We start from the raw sequence: 19,306 nt of genomic DNA, 5'->3' as shown, positions 1-19,306 counted from the left end.
GGAGCGTGCACGGGAGGCAGATAATGGTGGCGTAGTTAAAAATGTCAGACAATCAATTAATACACAGTTACAGACACATTACCAGAATCAGTTGACTGTTTGGAGCTGAATTCTCAAAACGAATGTTGAACGACATTAAACCACCTAAGAAAACGAGCTGAGCAAATTAACCCGTATCAGCCCAGATATTAGAGTGAGGAAAGAAACTCTCTGCATGGGGTCTGGACATGTCTCTTTGTCTGCATGGCTAACATATCTTAAAACTTATACACGCAACTTGGCATTTGTTTAAGATATTGTCTGCTAACATCGTTTATGAATTCATACTATTAAGGATTTTCAAAGTAAAACTTTATATTTGATAATTTAGGATGAAAAGTGGACGCAATTGTAACGGGAAATCTTGAACCTTGTTCTTTATTAATATTTTTTCCGAATTAATGGGTATAAAAAACAACACATTTTTAAGAACGGGATCTCACTAGTCTTTACTAATTCTTGCACCTGATAAGTTCACAAACTTTTACACAAAGTTGTCAGAATTACTTATTGCTTGAATTCGTTTCATTCGGAGTTCTTTCCTCATTTACATTTAAATAAGCATTAATAGGGGTTACCTTACTTTTCACAATTAATCTAAATTTATTTAAGATGACGGTACTGCAAATATTTCAGTACCCGGATCTAGTCTAATTTAGTAATGTTTAGTTAAAAAACATTTTACTATTACGTTGTGTATATAAAAGAGGAAAAGTACAAATCTATCATGCTCCCTTGAAGAACACCATACAATGTTTAAGTACTGATTACAATCAATATTTCACACAATGTCTTGGCACTGATTACAATCAATATTTCTTACAATGTTTGTGCTCTGATTACAATCACAACTTCGTACAATGTTTGGTGCTGATTACAATCAATACTTCGTACAATGTTTTGGTGTTGATTACAATCAATATTTCGTACAATGTTTTGGTGTCGATTACAATCAATACTTCGTACAATGTTTTGGCGCTGATTATAATCATTATGTCTTACAATGTTTTGGCACTGATTATAATCAATATGTTTTACAACGTTTTGGTGTTGATTACAATCAATATTTCGTACAATGTTTTGGTGTTGATTACAATCGATACTTCGTACAATGTTTTGGCGCTGATTATAATCAATATCTTACAATGTTTGTCACTGTATACAATTAATATTTCGTTCAATACTTTGGCACTGATTACAATCAATATTTCATTCAATGTTTTGATGCTGATTACAATTACTATTTCGTAAACATTTTGACACTGATTAGAGTCAATATTTCGTAAACATTTTGACACTGATTGCAATCAATATTTCGTACAATGTTTTGAAACTGATTTAAAAAACAAATTATCATCCAGCGACATATCGGTCTGGCAGCATTGCTTTTAAGTTCATAAGATAAAAGCCTGGGTAAATTATTAACGTTAATGTTAATGGCATGTACATTTTCTAAGGTAACAACCTCCAAGATAATGAACTTCGGTTCAAAAAAATAAAAAGTTATCTCATTCATTCCGTGTCTGTTGGTTACTTAATAATAACAATTTATTATTTGGTTAAAATAATAAACTATTGTTTTAAATAGCAGAGTTTTAATTAACACGGATCTAATTGAAAGTTAAGTATGGTGTGCAATTTAAAAACTGTTTTTATTATTTTTTTTAAAGAATCGCATATACCAAACAAATGGGAAACTTGTAATATTCCCAACAATTAAAGACATTTGGAGGATCATTTATTAAAATAGGAAAAAATATTCGGATAAATGCTGATTTAATATGTGTGATCATAAATTTATGCAACTATAATAAAACATTACTTAATAGTTAAAAGTCGCCGACTGCTAAAAACTACCTCAGTAATATTTCGTCCACCGTCTCTGAAGTAAGTTATGACCATTTGGGAAATCCACCTTAATCTCTACACTATATCTTATCACGCTGCTCTAAGTCATATTTCCACATGAACTCCAACAGTGATGTCATTTTTTTCACATTACCTTCACAACTGTATTAAATTATTAGTATATTTTATTGACCCATTTATTTATTTTAATTTTTTTGCCAGAAGCTCAGAAAAACATACGGTACCTATACATCTTGATAACTTAAAGGTTATATCTTATAAAGAAATCTGTTTGAGATATAAACGTATCGCTTTTATTCGTTTCTGGTCAAAACCGGAAATATTTTCCAGTATACCAACAAACAACCTGTACCACTTCCGGTTCCGAGTCTGACATTCTAAACAAATCTCGTGCCAGCTGTCAATATAACTGTCGTTTCGGTAATAGAGAGGATTTGATCACTCTCAATTTGAGGGTTATAGATTGCGATTTTTCCAAAAAGAAAATCATATGCTCCAGACAACTCAACTTAACTTCAAACAGAATCTGTCAATTTTAAGAAATTAGTCATGGAGTCATATAGTTTACCAACAACTTCTGCAAGCTGCTTCATACAGAATGCGATAATTTCTGTTCATTAGTCCATAAAAAAACTAATATTTTTAAATCGATAAAATTAATGATCAGTACAACAAAATAATTGTAATTTGATGATTGTTAAAATATTATTTATACTGAGTACATTTTATACGTAAAGAAGATTTTTTAATGAACAATTGGGAGCCAAAACAGTATAAATCCTAAGCACGATGTTAAATCCAAAATTAGCAAAGCTGACAGGAAGTTGTGGTGAAAACCCCTTCAAAAATATTTACCCACTTCCGGTTATGCAAGAATATGATATTTTCATAAAATAGGAAATCCAACAAGCCAAGTAAGTCCAAAACTTAACATCCATTTGGAAGTTATGGTTAAACAACTTTAAACAATGATCATATAACGCTCTCATTATAGACTGTTGTGTAAAAGGTTTTTCTACGATTCAGTTATCAGTAATAACTTCAATAATTATAATTAAGTAACTTATAAATACTGTTTTTTTTTATTTTTATGTTTCTTGTATTGTTTTGCTATTATGTCAGTTTTATAATTTGACAGTTTTTTAGCATTTTAAACCCCAAAAACCATGGTTTATTTACTTTTACTTGCCCTATATACTTTTTACTGATATGTAAGGACTAGGACACAAATATCCAAAATTATAATTATGCAACTTTAATATAGCTAAAGTCGCTATGCATTACCTGAACTTCAAAAACACTGGCTTACAAACACAGAAATAAGATTAACAACTTATATTACGATTTACCTGACCAATAAAATCCTGAAGGTTGTAAGAACGATCAGGAAACACCCTATTTATTGTCCATAATTATTGAGTAAAACCACTGCTTATGGAAATATTTTGTATTTCCCATCGTCCGAAAGTCATCAACACTGAATTACTTGTAAAGCCTCTCATAAATAAAGAGATGTTAAAACTAAAATGTTTGTAAAGCCTCTCAGAAGCGAAGAGATTTGAAGGCTTACATTTTTGAAACCCTGCAGAAGTCGAGAGATATCATAGCTAAAATGTTTGTAAACCCTCCAAAAGTAAAGAGATTCCAAAGCTGAAATGTTTGTAAACCCTCCAGAAGTAGAGATATATCAAAATAAAATGGTTTAAACCCCTCCAAAAGTAAAGGTATGTATTAAAACTGCAATGTTTGTAAACTCTCTCAGAATTATATAAATAACAAAAGTTGAAATGTTCGTAATCCCTCTCATAAATTAATATAGAGATGTCAAAGCTGTAATCTTTCTAAACCCTCCCAGAAGTACAGACATATAAAAATTGTTTGTAAATCCTACAGAAGTTGAGATTTATCAAAATAAAATTTGTTAACCCCCTAAAAAAGCAGAGGGGATATATTCAAATTGTAATGTTTGTAAACTCTCTCAGATGTAGAGAGATATCAAAACTGTAATTCTTTTAAACCCTCCTAGAAGTAGAGCAATATAATTGCAATCCCTCTCAAGAGTCGAAGGATATCAAAGCTGAAATGTTTTTAAACCCTCTCATAAGTAGAGAGATATAAAAATAAAATGTTTTAACCCCTCCAAAAGTAGAGGGGATATATTAAAACTGTAGTCTTTGTAAACCCTCTCAGAAGTGGAGAAATATAGAAATTGAAATGTTCGTAAACCCTCTCATGAGTCGAGAAATATCACAGCTAAAATGTTTGTAAACCCTCTCACGAGTCGAGAGATATCAAAGCTGAAATGTTTGTAAACCCTCCGTAAGTAGAGATATATCAAATTTAAATGTTTTAACCCCCTCTAAACGTAGACGGGGATATATTAAAACTGTAATCTTTGTAAACGCTCCTTGAAGTAGAGAAATATAAAAATTGAAATGTTCGTAAACCCTCCAGAAGTAGAGAGATATCAAGAGTGATCCTTGGCGACTTACTTATCTCCATGAATAAAACATGGAAGAACAACAACTTATAGCCCTGCGGATTTATGATCCTCCCTGCCCAGATCGATGCACCGCACCGCCTGGATCCACCGTTGATTACTTCGCTCTTGTCCAGCCTCTGCTTCTCATGGCTGGACTTCATCTTCAGATGTTTTCTTTAAAAATACATGTAACTATTATTTTACCATTTAGTATGTATTTGTAACTGTTATATTCGAATGTATTAAACATATTCCCAGTAATGTTGTAGTTACCAAGCTATTTATCAGATTGTTTAATTGAATTAACAGGGTGTAACGCACAATGTTTTGGGCACTATGGTGATTTTGTATGAGAGTAAAGAATGAGCTCTTCAAATATTCAACCAAACTTGCCAGAGAAAAAGCGGTGACCTTTTCTTTTTTTATAGCAACTATCAGTTAAACGCCAAAGTTAGACTACTTTAGGGCCACTATGAGAAGATACTTATATATCTCTATGAATACTTTCTTTAAGGCCACTACGAGTAAATACTTAAGAACAACTAAAAGTACACTTTAAAGCAACTATAAGCATTTACTTTAAAGATTATATATGTACGCACTTAAAAACGAATATTGTGAATAATATCATATTCTTGCTAAACCAAGCTAGGAGTGTGGGAGTCAGTCAATTATCACACATCATTATTATTGTGCATACTAAGCAGATGTTCCATGTTTCTCTCAGGGTATTTTGAATCTAACTGAAGACCATGTGGGTTAGTCAATTTTAGACAAATAATTCTGTATTTTCACTTGTGTCCATATATCATGTTAAAATATTTCTTTATTGGTTTTAGTCACGTTTATAAGCAAAAGTACACGAGCCTTCAATCTAAAATTCGCCTAACGTAACATCATCAACCACGATGATTTGGTAGAGGTCGAAATTGGGGGGTATCAAAAGGGTTAAAAGTATGAAACAATAATATTTTGCTCAGATGACATTTTTTAAATTGGCACCTGAAACGAACAATCAGATACGAAAATTAAAGTTTAATCAGATTCAGCCAATCTTGTAAAGACCGACTGTCACAGAAAGTAGCGGCTCCTAGTGTCTGATCTCCAATAGTATGACGCTGATATAACTATCATTTATCTTTCTAAAAGATGGTTTTTATTGTATGAAGTAAATGAAAATGACGTAAGAAAAACCTAGTGTGCAATTTTTTAACCCTTTAGATACCATTCCATTTCGACCCCCGCTGGCGGTTAATTTCTTACGTAGAGAAAATCCCTTTATCGATTTCACGACTAGGTAGTGTGCTTACACAATACAGGTTGGCTATCGTCTCTAGACTATTATTTTTCAACAGCTTTCGAAAATGCCATGTATGGAAACCCCAAGTGGCATGTTGAGACACGTACACTATCCTGTACATTGTTGGTACGTGCCCATATAAAGCAGGAAGGAGTGAGAGGGAGGGGGGAGAGAGGAGGATTCAAGCGGAACACTTGAATGGAGAGCTGTTTCAATCGTCATCCATCTACAGCAACTAGTGCAAGGTCAGCAGCCTCAGCGTGTCACTTCGTCCTGACCACTTTCTGCTCTGTCTTGGCCTGGCTCATCTTGGTATTGCTCGACAGAAGCTACATAGGCTACAGGACAGGAGATGGCTACGTAGGCTAAAAGGACGCAACACATTCCTGATTGAATATCAAAAATTTTCGAATTGGTCTTCCTAAAACGATTAATTCCATTCTTGAACAGTAGAAATTTACTTAGCCCTAACCAATATGGATTTAGGAAGAATAGATCTACTATCGATGCAATCCTTGACCTGGTAGTGAACTTGTACGACAACCTAGATGTGGTTGGGGAACAACTACTGTGCATATTTTATGACATGACCAAGGCCTTTGACCTGCTGTCACACCCTACACTGTTTAAAAAGTTAGTAACATTAGGAATTAAGGGTGCACCACTACATTGGATCATCTCATATCTGAAAGATAGAAGACAGGTTGTAAATATCAGACATTCAAGTCAAGATGGACTCTTGATAGCAGGTGAGACACTTCTGCTCTGCTGTCTCACCTGCTATTAACACAGGGGTGCCACAAGGCTCAAATTTGGGCCCTGTGATGTTCCTCCTTTATGTGAATGACTTGCCAGAATCTGTCGCCACCGGTGAAATATGGATGTTTGCAGACGACGTCAGTCACTTGATTCATGATAAAGACATGGGGCTTCTTCAAAACAAAGCACAAGATGGATTAAATGAAGTAAGTAAATGGTGCAAGCAGAACAAACTGTTACTAAACAGAGGAAAAACCAAGGCATTAAAATTTCACAACCGAAAAGAATTAGACTGCGACCACTTACTTCGTTTAGAAGGATCAGGTATATGCATAGACAGAAGTATAAACTATCTGCGCATAACTATTGCCGATGACTTGAGATGGCAACACCACATCGTGCAAATGTCAACTAAATTGTCAGATGTATGCTTCATGGTCCGTCGTCTCCAGCCCTTAGTGGAAAAAGATATTCTAATGAAGGTTTACTTTGGATGTTTTCACAGCACTGTGAACTATGGCATCTTATTCTGGGGAAACAGTCCATCATTCCAACGGGTATTCCTCCTTCAAAAGAGAATTATAAGAACAATAGGTAAGTTGCCATATCTGACCCACTGCAAGCCTTTGTTTACTGAATTAAAAGTTCTTACAGTACCGGCACAATTCATTCTTGAATCTGCACTAATAGTTTGAAGAAAGCATGAAATATTCCGAAAAAATTTAGAAATCCAAAAATATGCTACCAGACAAAAAGTTAATATATATGTTCCTCAAGTTAAATCCAGCTTAGCAAAGGAGAGCCCTAGGTTCATGAGTGGAAAAGTTTACAACAAAGTGCTAGCTGAAATCAAGAAAATTGAAAATTATGAAAAATTCAAGATTAAATTCAAAGAATATCTGCTGGAACGGCCTGTAGAAGAATACTTAGAATCGTGAAGAGGCCCATTTCAATATGACGACCACGGCACAGAAGTGCTTCTAGTGGGATATCACCAAGTATCAATTAAGTAAGAAGTCTAAAGGACGCAACACATTTCTGATTGAAGTCTAAAGGACGCAACACATTCCTGATTGAAGTCTAAAGGACACAACACAATCCTGATTGAAGTCTAAAGGGCACAACACATTCCTGATTGAAGTCTAAAGGGCGCAATAAATTCCTGATTGAAGTCTAAAGGGCTCAACACATTCCTGATTGAAATCTAAAGGGTGCAACACATTCCTGATTGAAGTCTAAAGGGCGCAGCACATTCCGGATTAGGGGCTAAATGATGACAAACATTCTAGTTTCGACGCTAAACGACGTAATATGTTCCCCATTCGACGACAAAGACGCGACATATCCCTAATTGGATGCTATAAGAAGCATTTCGTTCCTTTCGGAGGCAACGTCGCGGCATATTACTGACCTGATGGTATAGGACGCATCTCATTTCCGTTCGAAGGCTAAGACGTGACATATTCTTGATCTGATGCTACAGGACGCATCTCATTCCCGTTTGAGGCTAAAGACGTTAAGATATCCCTGATCGGATGTTTATAGGACGCAAACTCTCATTCCGTTTGAAGCTAAGACGTAAGATATCCCCTGATGCGGATGTTATAGGACGCATCTCATTCCCGTTTGAAGCTAAGACGTGAGATATCCCTGATCGGATGTTACAGGACGCATCTCATTCCCGTTTGAGGCTAATGACCGTGAGATATCCCTGATCGGATGGTTATAGGACGCATCTCTCATTCCCGTTTGAGTGCTAAGACGTGAGATATCCCCTGATCGGATGTTACAGGACGCATCTCATTCCCGTTTGAGGCTAAGACGTGAGATATCCCTGATCGGATGTTATAGGGACGCATCTCATTCCCGTTTTGAGGCTAAGACCGTGAGATATCCCTGATCGGATGTTACAGGACGCATCTCATTCCCGTTGAGGCTAAGACGAGAGATATTTCCCTGATCGGATGTTATAGGACGCAATCTCATGTCCCGTTTGAAGCTAAAGACGTTAAAGATATCCCTGATCGGATGTTATAGGACGCATCTCATTTCCGTTCGAAGGCTAAGACGTGACATATTCTTGATCTGATGCTACAGGACGCATATCATTCCTGTATGGAGGGCTAAAGACGTAAGATATCCCTGATCGGATGTTATAGGACGCATCTGCATTCCCGTTTGAGGCTAAGACGTGACAATATTCTTGATCTGATGCTACAGGACGCATATCATTCCGTTTGAGGCTAAGAACGTGAGATATCCCTGATCGATGTTATAGGACGCATCTCATTCCCGTTAGAGGCTAAGACGTAAGATATCCCTGATCGGATGTTATAGGACGCATTTTCATTTCCGTTCGAAAGGCTAAGACGTGACATATTCCTGATATGATGCTTATAGAACGCATCTCATTCCCGTTCTGACGCTAAATGATACAACACATTCCTGATAGCAGGGGAAATAGGTCACGGTAATGATTTGTGGTTCTAAGACGTTTTCAATTTAGAGACAGCAACAATTACAAAATACAGTTTGTCAAAATAACCGTTTATATTTTATGAAGTATGATGCTACAGGACGCATATCATTCCTGTATGGAGGCTAAAACGTAAGATATCCCTGATCGGATGTTATAGAACGCATCTCATTCCCGTTTTGAGGCTAAGACGTAAGATATCGAAAACGAATTAATGAACCCAAACAATTCAAAATCTCGATTAAGACACTTTTTGTTGTCAAAGGCATATTACTCACCGTTGATGAGTTTACGATGGGCCCGCTGGGATGAAAATTAATATTTTATTATTATTATTCTATTTATCCTTTTCTGATATCCAACAACATGCAAAGTACAGTATATTGTTAGGTTCACACATTAGTATGTGGAATTAAACTGTGCCTATGTTAAGATTAGGTTTTAGTTTATAGATTTTTAAATCCAAATGTTGAAATGACGCTTGCAATGCAATTTTGTTAATTGTTTTACTGCAATAAAGAATTATATTATTATTATTATAATCCCTGATCGGATTTTATAGGACGCCATTTCATTTCCGTTCGAAGGCTCTAAGACGTGACATATTCCTGATATGATGCTACAGGACGCATATCATTCCCGTTTGAGGCTAAGGCGTAAGATATCCATGATCGGATGTTATAGGACGCATTCATTTCCGTTCGAAGGCTAAGACGTGACATATTCTTGATCTGATGCTACAGGACGCATATCATTCCTGTATGGAGGGCTAAAACGTAAGATATCCCTGATCGGATGTTATAGGAAGCATATCATTCCCCGTTTGAGGCTAAGACCGTAAGATATCCCTGATCGGATGTTATAGGACGCATCTCATTCCCGTTTGAGGCTAAGACGTAAGATATCCCTGATAATAATAATAATAATTCTTTATTTGCAGTAAAACAATTTACAAAATTGCATTGCAAGCGTCATTTCAACATTTGGATTTAAAAATCTATAAACTAAAACCTATCTTAACATAGGCACAGTTAATTCCACATACTAATGTGTGAACCTAACAATGTATTGTATTTTGCACGTTTTGCATGTTTTGGATATCAGAAAAGGATAAATTAGAATAATAATATATAAAATATTTATTTTTCATCCCAGCGGCCCATCGTAAACTCATCAACCGGAGTAAAATGCCTTTGACATCAAAAAGTGTCTTAATCGAGATTTGAATTGTTTGGGTTCATTAAATTCGTTTTGAGATCTCCAGGGAGCTTATTTGATTTAACCTGACACCCATTTGAGATGGTAAGTGTTCGAACATAGCCGTTCTATGCTGTTCTGTCCTGAAATTGTTCCTGCCTCTGTGTCTCGTACTGATGGACGTCCCTGACCCTGAACCAGGTTCACATTTGAATCGGCAGTACAGGGTAACGTCGAGAAAAATAGAGGCTGGGTAAGGTTAGAAATCCAAAGCTCCCTGAAGGCAATTTTTACACGACATCTCTGGGTTTTAATTTCGAAATTATTCGAACAGCTTTCTTTTGTGTTCTAAATACTCTGTCAAATTTGTATTTAGAAACAGTGCCCATAGTCTCAAACCGTAGGTCAAATGTGGATGTACTATGCCAAAGTAGGCAGTTTTCAGTACATCAAACGAGCAGAATTTTTGCTAGATTGCGTAAGACACAAGTGCCTGAAGGCAACCTTTGAGCAAACTCTGTCAATGTGATCGCTCCAGGTCAGTCCCCTGTCCAGGTACATCCCAGAAACTTGGTGGATTCGGCTTCATCTAAGATAGCTTCATATCCGCCATCACAATTGGTCTGTATTCGTCTTCTTGTTGACGGAGACAAAATTTATTACGTTAGTTTTGGCATAGTTAGTTTTTAAGATTTATCTTTTGAAAAGTGCTCGATGCATGCGTTTTAGTTCAATAAAGGCTTTGATCTCAAGATCTTGTTTCGTACTTATGATCTGATGCAGAGAGTCGTATCGTCCCCGCATATTGAATCACCTCTCCATTTTGAAATTGATGAATTCAATCTGTTGACGTAAATGAAAAAAGTATGGGCCCCAAAATTGAACCCTGGGGAACACCGTACTGCAATTTTTACTTTGCCTGACAGGGTGTTCGCGATCTGCACACACTGCTCTCTGCCACTGAGGTATGACGAAATGCCATTTTTGAGGCGGCTGAGACCTCGAACACCACATGTTCCATATAACTGAGATTGCAACAATGTCCAATGATGCACACAGTCCCAAAGGCCTTTGAAAGGTCGAGAAATATGCTGAGCACTTGTTCTCGGCCTCTCCAAGCCATCAACACACACAGTCAATGAGTTTTGTTACAGCATCAATCGTCGATTTATTTTTTCCTGAATCCGTACTGCTCAGGGTTAAGAATTTCAAACAGTTCAAGAAAACCTTCAAGCCTTCTAATGAAAACCTTTTCGAAAATTTTGCTCATGACAGGAAGAAATGGATACAGGACGGTAATTACTTGCGATGCAAGGATCACAATCCTTTTTTAAAGATCGGAACCACTCTTGCTGTCTTCAAAGCTGAAGGGAAAAACGCCTTGGGCGAAGGACAGATTTATATCAATTTAGTAAGTGGTGTCAAAATGTGCTTGAAGCAACGCTTGATCAGCCACACGGACATTCCGTTGATGTCGCTGGACTTCTTCGGCTTGAGGTCTCTCAAGACGCCACTGCCATCTCCACCTCCCCCACAGGAAACAGAACCATGGAAAGAGACCGGTCTCACTACTACATTTTCTACAAGATTGTCACAATTGAAAGATGTGCTTGGTACAGCCACAGTCGAAAAAAAAAATTTTAATTAAATTCGCTAGCCACTAGAAGTGGGTGTCGTCTGTTAATTTACCGTCAATTTTTAGTTTCGGATTTGATTGTTTTGAGTTATTTGTTTGTGATGTAACGCTTTTTATTACTTACTTCCACGCACTTTTTGAAAAATTTTCTGCGTTTTCTCTCTCCAATTTTTGTTCAATATGTCGTGCTTTAGCGGCTTTTATTTCCTTGCGATAATTTTGTTTAAATGTTCTATAAAAATTTTTTGAAGTTTTCGTTATTTGATTTTAAATAAATTGAATGGTAAAATTTGAGCCTTTCTCTCAAGTAGAGAATATCCTGAGTTAATCCAGCATTACTCTCTTCCTATGAGATCGCTCCTTTATCATTCTATATGGGCAAGTAATATTTAAGTAATAATTAAGGCAGTCATTGAACGCAGTGAATGCTTCCTCTACGTGTTCAAAAGCATCCACAAATGACCAAGATTCTCCTTTGGAGGAATCTGTTGAGAATTTTTAATGTTTTCATTTTTTTAAATCTCTTTTAAATTTGCTGAAGAGGGTTCGTATTTAGGATTGAATTGGTTGATTACAGTCTCCTGTAGCGAAATGGTCAGAGATGGCCGCGTCGAGAACAGTAACAGAGACGCCCGGAAAGTTTGTGATGACGTTGTCGATGGGCCGTACTCGACCTGGCAGTCACTCGAGTTGGTGTGTTCACGGACCAACTAAGTCAAAAGAAGTGAGAACATCGCGAAAACGCTGGGTTTGATCGGATGTTTATAGGACGCATTTCATTTCCGTTCGAAGGCTAAGAACGTGACATATTCCTGATATGATGCTACAGGACGCATATCATTCCCGTTTGAGGCTAAGACGTAAGATATCCCTGATCGGATGTTATAGGACGCATTTCATTCCCGTTTGAGGCTAAGACGTAAGATATCCCTGATCGGATGTTATAGGACGCATTTCATTTCCGTTCGAAGGCTAAGACGTGACATATTCCTGATATGATGCTACAGGACGCATATCATTCCTGTATGGAGGCTAAGACGTAAGATATCCCTGATCGGATGTTATAGGACGCATCTCATTCCCGTTTGAGGCTTCGGATGTTATAGGACGCATCTCATTCCCGTTTGAGGCTAAGACGTAATATATCCCTGATCGGATGTTATAGGACGCATTTTATTTCCGTTCGAAGGCTAAGATGTGATATATTCCTGATATGATGCTACAGGACGCATATCATTCCTGTATGGAGGCTAAGACGTAAGATATCCCTGATCGGATGTTATAGGACGCATCTCATTCCCGTTCGAAGGCTAAGACGTGACATATTTCTGATATGATGCTATAGAACGCATCTCATTCCCGTTCTGACGCTAAATGATACAACACATTCCTGATAGCAGGGGAAAGGTCACGGTAATGATTTGTGGTTCTAAGACGTTTTCAATTTAGCAGCAACAATTACAAAATACAGTTTGTCAAAATACCGTTTATATTTTTTATATATATATATATATATAATATATATATATATATATATGTATATATCTTATATATATATAAAAATCTTGAGTCACGATGTATGTTGCCAATAAACTCCAAAACGACTGAACCAATTTCAATCAAATTTCACATGTATCCGTAATTTAGTCTAACTTAGAAGATAGGATAGTTATTATCTGAATTATTCGCTTATGTCGTGAATATAAACGAATAAAATGAAGAAAAGTTTTCAAAGCGCCTGCACATTATAACCTGCAATTACGAGATAGATACGTATATTAAACAGTGAAACACTATTTGAAGGCGCTAAGTTATGATGTATAATTGTCTAAACTAAATTTTTGGTTGATCTTAAGGGTTGAGTGGTAGACCACTTTGTAATAAAATACATTATGCATGTACAATACATTTTTGACATATTTTCTTGATCGTGACATCAAGGTAAAATCTACATCGGGGTTGGAAATATAATTTACTTCAACCAGAAATGTTCATACGCGGGCAAAACTTACGAAAAGGCGTGCGAAGCCGCGGGAAACAGCTAGTATATATATATATACCTATATATATATATATATATATATATATATATATATATATATATATATATATACAGGGTGTACATAAAGTCCTGCACGGGTATAATATTTTCTGAACGATAACAGATAAATAAACAAGATTTGGTACATCAATACTACACCTAAAAATCTACTTTTTGAAGGAACTATCAGTTTTCTGTAATATCATGGGGACGTCCCGCAAGGAGTCAGAAGGAAATCTTAAATAGGAGCATAGGTCAATATGGACATCATTTTAAAGGGCTTACCTATCAGAGTTTAATGCCGCAAACCGCACTCAAAAAGATTGATCCAGTACAAAATGGCGGCTGTTCAAAGATTTTACTTGGTTACATTTTATTAGTAGCCATAACCCCAGTAAAGCAAAACTGCAACCAAACAAATACTGCAGCTAACTACTACATTATGCTTGTCAGTTGTACAGAAGTGAATTATGACATTAGTTATCCTCAAGGGTTACAAATTTGGTCCTAATATATTGATAACGGGGAAAACCTGATAACAGTATCAATTAGAAATCTATTATCTTTGGGTCGTAGTTAGGACTTTCCTATTAGCCAGTCTATTCATAGTAGGCTATTCTAGTTTTCTTGTTTTAGTAGTGCTGTCCATCCATTTTATCAGTGCGCTTTAGTACAAAAGAGTTTGTCGTATTGCTTGTAGTTCTTCAACTACACTATGTCGCTTGACGAACGTGAACGTATAACACTTCTTATGATGGTTGGTTGGGGAAATAACAGACGATCACACGAGGAAGCATGCCATTTATTCAATGAATACTTTCACGAGAGGCAGCCAATTTCTAGAACAACTGTAGGGAGAACTGTTCAACACTTTATGAAAACAGGAAGTGTTTCCGATCGTCATAGGTCGCTGAGATTTCTAATTGTTACTGTTATCAGGTTTCCCCGTTATCAATATATTAGGAACAAATTTGTAACCCTTGAGGATAACTAATGTCATAGTTCACTTCTGTACAACTGACAAGCATAATGTAGTAGTTAGCTGCAGTATTTGTTTGGTTGCAGTTTTGCTTTACTGGGGTTATGGCTACTAATAAAATGTAACCAAGTAAAATCTTTGAACAGCCGCCATTTTGTACTGGATCAATCTTTTTGAGTGTGGTTTGCGGCATTAAACTCTGATAGGTAAGCCCTTTAAAATGATGTCCATATTGACCTATGCTCCTATTTAAGATTTCCTTCTGACTCCTTGCGGGACGTCCCCATGATATTACAGAAAACTGATAGTTCCTTCAAAAAGTAGATTTTTAGGTGTAGTATTGATGTACCAAATCTTGATTATTTATCTGTTATCGTTCAGAAAATATTATACCCGTGCAGGACTTTATGTACACCCTGTATATATATATATATATATATATATATATATATATATATATATAAATACCTAGTGTTTACATTTTCTGATCACATGGTGAATTGAACCCAGCAGAGGTTTCAAACGTGTGTTTTAGCCACTATTGCATTTTTATTCTTTTTTGGAGAATGTTACGAAATATGTGCTTACAGATTCCATCGACCCATTTCGAATTCAGTCATACGTAAGGTAAGTTATAATAATATGACACAATTATTCTCATTACAATAAGATTTATGTATGTTAATTTGTAGGATTTGTACGTGAAGAGACGCGCAGCGTGGAATTCATATTTAAGGCAAAACGCGTAGCAGCTTAACGCGTTGAATACAAAGTGGTATAATAAAAGTCTTTCATGTTTCTACATCCATTTAATACAGAAACACTTGTACTTTAAATTAAAACCAATACAGAAACACTTGCACTTTAAAATCAATATAACACAAGATAGTATGAGAAATCTGCTTTGTCGCCCATTTGATTTGATCTGAATTATAAGGTTGAATTACGAGTAGTTTCTTAGTCGTAGAGGTATCTTTACGCAAATCAGAAATATGGACTCAAAACCACAAATAACATAAACTGGTTAGGCAAGATTAAAAAGCTCATTGAATTTCCCAGTTTAAATAACAATTTTACAATATTTTACAGGTTTTAAAAAATAAAGAATTTTTTATTTTCGGAAAGTATTAGTATTGTATCAGCTTTGATTTAGATATTACTAGTTTGCAAAAATTGATAAAATTGAACTCTTTTTATTTTTGAAAGGTATTACAAGAACTAATATTATATATACTATTTATATTGAATTCTAATTTGTAAAAAGAGCAGACGACTTAAAAGTCGAATTTTCACCATCAAACATAGTCATATCCATGTTAGGATGGTTCATTTACTCCTCTTTAAATAGGCTTATAACACTATATAATTAAAAAATATTCTGTTGATACAACACTTTTTTTGAAGTCTGCAATCACGGCTTGTCACAGCTACATTGAGTAAGTGCACTTTATATAGTACATTATAATGAACGGCGAAGAGGATGAAGCAGGCACTAGTCACAGCTGTTAATTATATGCATTATACTTTAATTATTAATTGTTTTATATAGCACCCCGCACCAAAATAGTCCGATGTCATATGAGGCAGTGTTGCCATATCTCTGCTGATCACCAGTTGTTCCCGCGATGACGTACTATGGTCACTATTGTCTGTTTGATTTACACTTTATCTAAAAAAAAAAAAAAAAAAAGATGATTCAATCCACTATACGTAAATTTGTTGTCTTAGATAACATACAATGACGTCTTTTTATTGGAACAGAGGATAAATTTGTCGTACACGTAGAACTGGCAACAATGTTGGTTGCGGGGTGTAGAGGGGGGATGAAATCCCAACAGCCACCATCGGACTGTTTTTGTGCGGGCAACTGTAGTGTATTTACCTAAATCAACATTACCAAGTACAAGGATGATAAAGTGGTCTGTTCCTCTTAAATTTCAAAATGTTAATGCCTAAATCGTATAATACTTCAATTAAATTTAAATTTAGACAATACTGTAAGAATCGATACTTTATTTTCTATTCTTTTGACTTTCGATTCCATCACCTAAAATGCGAAAGAACTCTAAACTCACTAAAAGACCAATAACAGCAATGAAGCCTGAGTTCGAGGGTTTAATATCGAACGCTCCCGGCATTTCAAACGTACGTTGTCCGGAGCCAAAACAAACAATCTGAACGAACTGGCAATAACGCACTAGTCCCCCCCCCCTCCTCTCACACCCCTGGCAGTCTCTAAATTCAAATGTTATCTCGCGCAACATTAGCTTACTATTTTCCTAGAATATTATGAAAATATACTCTTCTTCTGGGAACGAATAGTACAATATTTTAATACTGTACTATAATATCATAGCAATGACTTACTGTACATACTTGGTTGTAGGGTGCGTCGACAAATATTTATGTTTTTATTTCAATACTTCAATACCTATATTTTTAATCAAAATATTATTTGGGATGAAATTAATAAAATAGCTATCATTATACAATGTGGAATAAGACACATTTTCGAAATATGCGTTATTTTCTAATCTCCCATTACTTTCAGAGTCTAAAACAAAACTTGAAAGGCTCTACACGGGCGAATCAGGTCTGTGTATTTGTCATTATAGGCTACCACACATTGACTTAAATAAGTTTTAAAAGGTCATGTTTTTTTCCTAGGCGTCGTTCATTTTTGAAATTTTCCGTAAAGTTTATGGCTAAACCAAACAAAAAACTGAATTTACTATAAGTAGAACGCCCTGGTCAATTGAATAAATTAGAGAAACAACGCCTATACAGATAATCCATACTGTTACGTTATAAAATTAATAATTCAGATTTTTATCCAGAGAACGTTAATTTAAAAGAAGGAATCCTCTTAAAAAACAATAAAAGATTAAAAAGATATTATTACTTATTCCCGGATAATTTTAGCATACTGGGATTTCTTACAAAACATTTATTATTTATAAATTATTGTACTCTAGTTAGTTCAGAATACAATTTATATAACATTACGGTATTTACTACCCGATTACCATATTTTAAAACTGAAATATGTTCTCAACAAGTTACAACTAACTGTCAGACTCCACAAATTACAAGAATCACGTGATTCGAACTACCAAAAGAAGACTATTGATCTGACTTTACAAAAACAGGATTCGTCCGCTAGCCACTATACAGATAATACACATCTGGCTCAAGTACACTTCTGCGAACTTCGTCAAGGTCACGAGAGCACACAATCGATACTAGTCCGCTGGTGATCTACAAACACATGTCGAGGGCTGCAAACTGTTTACGACAGCTGTTGCTCCTCCCTAACCCCGATAAGGGAGGATTTTACGATTCAGTTTACGACGAACAATCTCAACAGTGGCTTTTCAGCGAGGTCAAGAGAACAACACAAGCAATCAATCCAAGGCCTGACCGGTATCGTTTTGAGAAGAATAGTATAAGGTATTTACGACGATTGTTCCTTTTCCCCATTTCCGACAGGGGTGGATTTAACGGCGAACAATCTTTACAGTGGGCTTTATCAAGATCAAGAGAACACGAGCAATCACTCCAGCCCCTGCCAATGTCGTTTTGAGGTGGAACGTATTAGGTATTTACAATGACTGCTCTTCTCTTCTGTATTCCAGATAATGATGGGTTTTACAGTTTAGTTTATGACTAACAATGACAACATTTACTTTTATCGAGGGCAAGAGAACACAAGCAATCACTCCAGCACCTACCAATGTCGTTTTGAGGTGGAACGTATTAGGTATTTACAACGACCACTATTCTCTTCTGTATTCCAGATAAGGATGGGTTTTACAGTTCATTTTACGACTAACAATCTCAACAGTGGCTTTTATCGAGGTCAAGAGAACACAAGCAACCACTCCAATGCCTTACCGATATCGTGTTGAGAAGGAACGTATTAGGTATTTATGACAACTGTTGTTTTCAGCTATCTCCTATAGGGGTGGATTTTACGATTCAGTTCAGTTTGGTGAAGGTCAAGCAAGAGAACCCAAGCAATAACTCCAAAATCTGATTGGCGTCGGTTTGGGACGGAACATATTTTAAACGTATTACATATTTACGTCGACGACCGTTTTTCCCTGTTTCCGATAAGAATGAGTTTTACAATATGGTTTATAATGAACAATTTCATAGTGGCTCTTCAAGATCAAGAGAACACAAGCAATCACTCCAACGCCTGATCGATGTCGTTTTGAGGAGTCACGTATTAGGTATTTACGACAACTGTTGCTTTCAGCTATCTCCGATAGGGGTGGTTTTTACAATTCAGTTCATTATGGTGAAGGTCAAGCAAGAGAACCCAAGCAATAACTCCAAAGTCTGATTGGCGTAGGTTTGGGAAGGAACATATTTTAAACGTATTACGTATTTACGTCGCGAAGGTTGTTGCTCTTTCCAATCCCTGATAAGAATGAGCTTTACTATTCCTTTTACGAGGGCCATCTCACACTGGGTTTTTACTAAGTCAAATAAAAGTTTGACGGAATTAACCATCGAAGGCTAT

At 36.0% G+C, this 19,306-nt stretch overlaps 1 protein-coding gene across 2 annotated transcripts in view; it reads right to left on the bottom strand.

Annotated features, from left to right (window-relative positions):
- LOC124366407 (neprilysin-1-like) overlaps positions 1-19,306 on the bottom strand; it is a 157,044-nt gene that overhangs the window by 104,146 nt on the left and 33,592 nt on the right. The window lies entirely within an intron of this gene.

This window comes from Homalodisca vitripennis, chromosome 7 (assembly GCF_021130785.1).
Source record: "Homalodisca vitripennis isolate AUS2020 chromosome 7, UT_GWSS_2.1, whole genome shotgun sequence".
NCBI classification, from domain to species: Eukaryota; Metazoa; Arthropoda; class Insecta; order Hemiptera; family Cicadellidae; genus Homalodisca; species Homalodisca vitripennis.
This window is presented reverse-complemented; position numbering and strand designations above follow the sequence as displayed.